At 43.3% G+C, this 8,109-nt stretch overlaps 1 protein-coding gene across 1 annotated transcript in view; it reads left to right on the forward strand.

Annotated features, from left to right (window-relative positions):
- The first annotated feature begins 3,670 nt into the window (after window positions 1-3,670).
- Window positions 3,671-8,109, forward strand: part of Nucb2 (nucleobindin 2) — a 37,307-nt gene continuing 32,868 nt past the window's right edge. The window contains exon 1 of the mRNA XM_021206370.1: window positions 3,671-3,786. The gene's annotated coding sequence lies outside the window, so the exon portion shown is untranslated. The remainder of the gene's footprint in view (window positions 3,787-8,109) is intronic.

Consider the following 8,109-nt stretch of genomic DNA (forward strand, 5'->3'; position numbering starts at 1 on the left):
GGTTTCTTGGAAATTAAAGAATCAAATTGCCTAGTTCAAGATGAGTGATATCCCACGAAGGCAAAATCAGCCTGGGTTTCCTAGGTAACGGGCAGAGGGGTGTGTGAAGAGAGAAGATAAAGTCTATTCAGTACCATCCCCAGCACCTAATATGCCCCCAGGTTACAGGTGCAGAAATACTTTTTAACATATCCCTGTAGCACGCTATGCCAGGCACCCTCTAATTTACTCTTCACTGTCTTTGCAGCAGAAGCCACTGCTGCCTAGAGGCTTGCTCATAGTTAATAATGCTAAGTAAGGGCATATTCCAAAGTGGCACATTCAATGCAGTGGACTGCCAAGGCAGGGAACAACCTGGAACTGTTTTTTTTTTCCAACATAATATTTTTATTATTATTTGGGAATTTCACATCATACACCCTTCACACTAACTTCTGAGTCCTCTCAAGTCTGCCCCCACCTTTATAACTCCCTCCACAAGAAGAAATAAACCCAAACCAACCAACCTAACAAAATACTGCCAATTTGTGTTGACTATAGACTCACTGGAGCATGGTCAGACTCCCAGTGGGCGCCCCTTAAAGAAAACTGAGTCCTCCCTCACCCTTTAATCCATTGGCTTCTTTCTCATTTAACCTCTCCATTCGGATGTTGACTTATTGGTTACCTAATGAGCTGATTGGTTACTGAATGCCAGAATACACACCAGGCCTAGAGTCAGATAACAGATTCAAGACCAGGCCCAGATGCCTGGCATTTGAGACAGTGCTGGGGAAGGATTCTGACCTGTGTAGTGTACTGGCTCTTCTTCCATCCTTCTCCCAATCAGGAAATTCCCCATCCTAGTTAAAACCTAAGTCTTAGATTTTATTATTAAGTAATATTTCTTTCTCCTCTTAGAACCTCATGAAACACTCATGTGAGTCTGCCTTCCATGTGTTTATAGTCAGTCAGATATTTTGTTTGTTTTTGTTTCATACAGCTGGCTCTTACATAGCCCAGGCTGGCCTCAGATTCCATCTACCATGTGCTAGTACTGAAGGCGTGGGGACCACTATGCCTGTCAAGTCTAGCAATTCCCAGTGTTGGGGTGGCATATCAACTCAAATCTTACATGGTTACTAACGACACTTATGATGTAGGGAATATCTCTCAATTTGAAATTTAGTGTCCCTACACCATATTACTTTTATCTTCCCCAAGTGTCATTATGTTCAACATGTTCATTTTCTTATATATGTTTCTACATATGATGGGGTGCATACTATGTCTCCTTCTGTCCTCCCTTCCCTCCTCCCTCCCTCCCTCCCTCCCTCCCTCCCTCTCTCCTTTTAGTACTGAAGACTGGACCAGGGCCTTGAGTACAGAAGGGATGCTCTCTACCACTGACTACATTCCTCGCCCTTGCTGCTATTTTTATCATTTTTTCCTGTAAGAACTGCTCTTCTTTGCTTTTATTTAGTGCTGTTTGGTGGGAGAGTTGGAGTCAGGGTCTCACACTGTTCCCTGGGCTGACCTCAAACTTAAAGTCGATTCTTCTGCTTCAGTCTCCCAAGAGCTTGGATTAAGAGCCACTACTTCAGGCTTTTATCCTCATGGCCTTCTGAAGTGCTCTGCTCTGCTGTCTCCTAATCCAGGAGCTTGTTGTTTACTCATTGTTCAGCCTGTTTTTCTTGTCTTCCCCATGCCCTTCACCCCAGAAAGGTGTCGTCACCTCAGTCACCATACTCCTGTTTGCTATATTCTTCCTTTAATTACATCATTGGATGGATTCCACCTTCTCGTTTGCCAGGTTTTACTGATCTGCATCGGATTTCTATGACTCATACAGACAGATCAGCACCAGGATTTCTAAGGTTTGCCCTTAGAAAATCTACGCCCAGTTTTTGTGCCCCATTCATATGGTATTGCCCTTGTGATAGATTAATAGATAATAAAAATGTTTAAGGCAGTTCATGGCTTTAATATGCTAATAGCCTAGTATTTTGTTTTTGTTTCATAAGGCAGGTTCTTACATAGCTCAGGTTGGCCTGTAATTCCAGATTCTTTTGCTTCCATCTACCATACGCTAGTACTGAAGGCATGGGGACCACTATGCCTAGTGATTCTAGCGATTCCCACAATGTTGGAGTGGAATATCAACTCAAATCTTACATGGTTACTAACGATTCTTATGATGTAGGTAATACCTCTCAAATTGAAATTTAGTGTCCCTATTTTTTTTTTTTTTTACATATGTCTCTGCTCTTAATCCCTCAGTGGAGGCAGAGCCACAAAAAAAAAAAAAAAAAAAAAAAAGGACAACATTCTAAAACACAAAAGGAGCTTAGCTTTGGAATATTATTCTAAGTAAGTGGACAAGAGGTGTGGATAAGAGTTGAAATCTAGAGGCTGATGTCCTGGTTAGTCACCACCCCAAGAATGGTCAAGTTACTACAATGTAACTGACACTTTTTTATTGATTGGCTATACTGTAAGTGTGTGTGTGTGTGTGTGTGTGTGTGTGTGTGTGTGTGTGTGGCTGTTACTGACCCCATTTTATACACAAGGAAATGGAAGCATAGTGCTCTGATACCTTGCCCCATATCTTGCCCCTTACCATCATACTTCACGATGGGTTAGAAAAGTTGAGTGTTGCAAGAGAGAAGTCTGATCTCTAATGGTGCACACAGCCATTAACCCATGCTGGGTCTTGCTCACAGTGGTTTCCATTGCAGTTTACCCTCCCCTGAATCCGTGGGTTCTACATTTGTAGATTCAACCAACTAGAGATAGAATGAGACAGAGAGTGACAGAGAGCCAGTGAGAATGCTAAGCGTCAGCATTCATCTCTCTCTCTCTGCTTCCTGATGCCTTGTGATCAGCTGCCTCAACCTTCTGCTGCTGTACTGAAGCACACCCTTAAACTGTGAGCAAAACAAACAAACAAACAAACAAAACCCCAAACCCAACCCAAACCAAACCCCTCTTCGTTCTTTAATTGCTTTTCTTAGTATTTTTCATTGCAGCAAAGAGACAAGTCAGTACACAATCTAGGACCTTTTTCTTTAGGTTGGAAAAAAACCAAAACCCTAAAAATCAGTCAGGTGCGAGTAACTGGCACTCATGCTTCAGAACCAGCTCCAAGGCTCTAAAGCTTTTCTACCCTCCAAGCATGTACAAAACGTCCCACGGTTAAAATGTTGTTAATGTTAAATGTGTTGAAGATGTCTTGACTCCACGGGGCAGAGAGAAGAAAAAGCTGTATCTGAGAGGTAGATGCTATTAAGTCATAGAGACTTAAATACCAATCTGAGTTCCTCCAAGAAAGAGGCTCTCCAAGGACTCACAAGAAGCCTACCACTTTTTTCTCCACCACTGTGGGCGCTGCAGGCGCATGCCAGAGACCAAGAGCCAGGCAAACCCTAAGATTTTGTGGGGGATCCCCGGGCATCACTTCACCCTCCTAAGCCATGCACTACGAGCTAGTCCAGGACAGCAAGGGGAGGAAGAGGTGCGGCTTCCTCACGCTCCGGAGAGCGCCACGTCCCTCTTGGCTAGGTCTTCCCGAAGCGCCTTCGCGTAGGCGCGTCCCTGGACCAATTCACCAATAGGCGTCCTCCGCGATCCGGCGCTGGACCAATTAGCGGCTGTTGGGGGAGGAGGCAGTCACCATGGCAACCAGGAGGCGGGCACGCATTAGGCAGTGGATCAGAGCAAGGCGGAGGGCCGAGGGCAAGGAAAACTGGTGTGCTCGCGGCGGGCATCAGTCGGCTTAGCCTCGCTCGCGGGGACCCTGCAGAGAAGGTCAGTGGCGCGGAGCTGGGTGTAGATCCCAGCCTCGAGGAGGCTGGACGGGTCACAGGAGAGAGGGCGCAGGTCTGTTCTTGCCCTGCCCTGGTTGTGAGCATGGAGGGCCAAGTTCTGGGCGGGCAAGGTTGGGGAGGGTCTCCCTGCTGAAGCCGGAGGCATCGGGTCCACTCCACCACTCTTCTAGCTACAGAGCGCCCGAGCTTTTCTTCCGGGTGGGTAGCACGAGCAGGCGGAGTAGGTGCTGGACCCAGACTGGGGCGGGGTCCGTGGGCGACGGGCTCGCCCACTGGTGAGGTCTCTGGACCTATCGATTCCCAGCTGATGCTCCGCGCCCCCCAGAGTTGTGGAGCAAAGCTAGGCCCAGGAACACAGCTCTTCCCCCGGGGTATGTGAAGCCAGCATCTGCCACTAAGGAGAAAGTTCCTGCCAGCTGTAGTATCGTTTGCCCCAAAGTGACAAATTAGGCGAAAGAGGAGCCCTTTCGATTTAGGGGAAGAGAAAGATGGTACTTTCTTGTTGCACCTGCTGAATGTTACCTCTGTGGGCTGGTGTGGTTATTGTGGTTGATACAGACAGCGGTCTTACCAGACAGTTATTTTGCAAAATCAGAAAGGGGTGGAGGGAAGAGAATGAAAATGAACAGGAACCCCTGTTCTGATAATTTACACCTTTTACACGGGTTAATGTGCCTTTTACACAATTGAATGCTGAATGCTATCAGCTAAGTTTCCTATTTAAGAAACTGTGGATAAATAATATAAATTTTATTCCCCTCCCCGATCATTCTGATTTTGACAAAAGGCAGGAAAGTGGTGACTCACACAATATCAGCTGTTAGGGGAGCCTGAGGCAGGAGGATACGGGGCTTAAATGAAAATATTTGTTATAGTGAGGTATGGTTAATTTTGGGATTTCCCTACAGGAAAGCTTAAAATGTTGGGATGATTGTCCCAAAGAATTGTCAAGAGGTGATAGCATTCTATCAGGCATTTGGACCAGGTAGCCTTTGGCTGTTTAAATTGCTTCTTAAGGTCTTCCCTGGCTGGTTTTGTTAAGTAATTGGACTTGAATAATGCTCGGATTATTTTATCGTGTTCTTCTTAGAAATTGTATCAGGCGTTTTCCTCACATAAGCTGTGTTATGGGTCTATAAAACTCAAATTCAACAAATAATGGTCCATGTTCCAACACACGTCCCTTGGTTAACACAATTATCAGGGTTGAACATTAAAATAATGGAAATTTAGGATTGCAAATGAAATCTCAGATAGTATCACTCTAGTTATTAGGTAAGCCCAGGACTCTCCATCATTAGGTTTGTCTGATGTGGGTCAAAAATTCATTTCCAAGAGCCATCTAGATGACTCGGTGGATAAAGGTTCTTGCAGCCAAGCCTGATGTCCCTCTGAGTTTGGTCCCAGTGACCCATATGGTAGAAGGGGGCACCAGCTTCTTCAAGTTGTCTGTTGATCTCCATACAAACATCCATAAACACATTTTAACAATTCCTCTCTGCCTCCTTGTGGGTTTACAGATGCTGTTCTTAGGCTATTTTCATTTACTCACCGCTCTATGGTGGAGCCCCTGTTGCATTTACTCTCCTCTGTTCCCCAAGGTACTTACTTTTCATTTCATACATTGTGTGTGTGTGTGTGTGTGTGTGTGTGTGGGCGGGCTAGAGGCCCATTTCAGGTGTCTTCAATTACTTTCCACCTTTTGTTTTGAGACCTGGAACTCACCTATTTGGCAGAGTATCTGACCAAGGATCTCTAGGGGTCCTCCTGTCTACACCTCCCTAGTGCTGGGATTGTACACATCTGGCCTGCCTGGCTTTTTATGTGGGTGTCTGTGATCCAAACTCAGAGCCTTATGCTTACGTGACAGAGTTTACCGATAGCCATGTCCTTCACCTCTGTTTCCTAACCGCCATCTCTCCAACCCCTCACACATTTTTTTTATATCCTTTCAGTATACTTTTTGTTTGTTTGTTTAAGACAGGGTAGACTTAGATTCAATATGTAGCCTAGGTTAGCCCGGATTTTAAAGCAGTCTTTCAGTCTAAGCCTTCTGAGTGCTGGCATTACAGTTGTCGGCATGACTTTTGCCAAGTTCGTTTCCGTTCACTAAATACAAAGTAAAATGAAACTATAAGAAAGCAATTAGGACACTTTTCAAATCAGTAGTTATTGATTATGGGCGTTAGTTCTAGTGTCTTTGTTTTAGGATATGTTGTCTGTGTCACTGCTGACAGTAGTAGAATAATGTATGTTAGACTTGTGTCCTACTTCCCAAGGACCCTTTTAGTGACTGGTGTCTGCAAAATATTTCTTGAGTGTTTGGGAGTTGGAAGGATCAAGTGCTAGTTCTTAAAACACATTGAAGGGCTGGCAAGATGCCTCTGAGGGAAAAGGTGCTTGCTTGCTGCCAAGCCTGATGTCCCAAGTTCAGTCCCACAACCCATGTCAAGGTGGAAAAAGAACCAACTCCCCCAAGTGTTTCTCCCACTCTTACTCGAGTGTCATGGAGCTCGTGTGCGCGCGCATGAAATAAATACATAAATAAGTAAAACACAAAACATGTGTTGAAAATAATTCACACATATTTAATTTTTTGAGGCTGAGTTTCATTTAACCCAGGCTGTCCTGAACTCACTATGTAGCCAAGTTTGACCTCAAACTTAAGGCAATTCTCCTAACTCTCCTGAATTATAGGATTATAAGCAGTAGACACCACATACCATTTTAATCCAATTTTATAGTTAGGAAAATCAAGACTCAGAAAATCAAGTTTCAGACTAAGAATGGAGCTCTATCTTATCATCCATTCAATTCCCAGCACCCAGGAAAAAAAAAAAAAAAAGGAAGAGAAGTGCAAGTAACTGTCAAGTGAAGGAAAGAGGCTCAGGGTTCTTTGTTTTTACCATGTTGTATTGAAGACTTGTACAAAATGTAACCTGCATAATGTGGTTACTAGGAATTGAACTCAGGACCTCTGGAAGAGTAGTCAGTGCTCTTAACCACTGAGCCATCTCTCCAGCCCCCCATAGACAGTCTTATATTAAATGCACTGCCCAAAAACACCTGTTACTAAAATTTGAAGAGGTTTGATTTGCTTATTTTCTTTGCAGACTGCATAGAAATACTTTCAGCATTGAATTTAACATGTACATCCTGTCTTATATAACTGAATTCCAGAGAAGGCGTTGAAATGAACTGAGTTTTATATCTGTGGCAGGGAGAGAGGGCTCAGTGCTTAAGAGCACTTGCCACTCTTGGAGAGAATCTGGGTTCAGTTCCTAGAACTGATATCGGGTTGGTCACAACTGCCTATAACTTCCATTTCAGTGGCTCTGACACCCTTCTCTGGCTTCCATAGGTACCTACATGCATATGGTGCACATACAAATAAGTAGTCACATACACATATAATTAATAATAATAATAATAATAATAATAATAATAATAATAATAATAATAATAAATGGCAGCATATCTGTGGCAAACAGGTCAAGTTAGTTAAAGATAATTATAATATTTATTTTTGTATGTGTGTACCATGGCATTCATGTGGAAGGTCAGAGGACAACTTTCAAAAGTTAGTCCACTTCTACCATGTGGTTTCTGGGTCTCAGGTTTGCCAAGCTTGGTGCCAAGCGCCTTTACCCATTAGTCCTTCCTATCATCTCTAAGCTAACTATTTTCAGGTAGTGGTAAGTAATTATAAAGAAATATTTAAGTTAAGAATTTGTTAATTGTTTAGTCTGTCCTTCCTTCCTTCCTTCCTTCTTTCTTTCTTTCTTTCTTTCTTTCTTTCTTTCTTTCTTTCTTTCTTTCTTTCTTTCTTTCTTTTTCCTTTTGGAAATAATCTCATTTTGCCCAGGTTGGCCCCAGACTTACTATATAGCTAAAGACAGCCTTGACCCTTCCGTTTTCTGTCTCATGCTGGATCAACAGGTAGGTAGTACCATACCTGGCTTCCCAGCTAAGGAGTTAACAGAACAGGTTATCCTTGGAGCTGGATAGCTCCCTTGAGGTTAAGAGTACTTATTGTTCTTGTAGGGGACCTGGTTTGGTTCCCAGTACCCTCATGGTGGCTATAACTCCAATTCTGGTTTCTAGGACCAACAGGGATGCAGATGGTGCACATGTGTACTTACATGCAGGCACCCACATATACACATAAAATAAAAACAAATGCATTTTTTTTAAAAAGAAGACGTTACCTATGTCTAAGCCAATGGTCTGTTGCTATGAAGAGACACCATGTGGCAACTCTTTTTTTTTTTTTTTGGGTTTTTTTTTTTTTTTTTTTTTTTTT

Source organism: Mus pahari, chromosome 1 (assembly GCF_900095145.1).
Source record: "Mus pahari chromosome 1, PAHARI_EIJ_v1.1, whole genome shotgun sequence".
Lineage (NCBI taxonomy): Eukaryota > Metazoa > Chordata > Mammalia > Rodentia > Muridae > Mus > Mus pahari.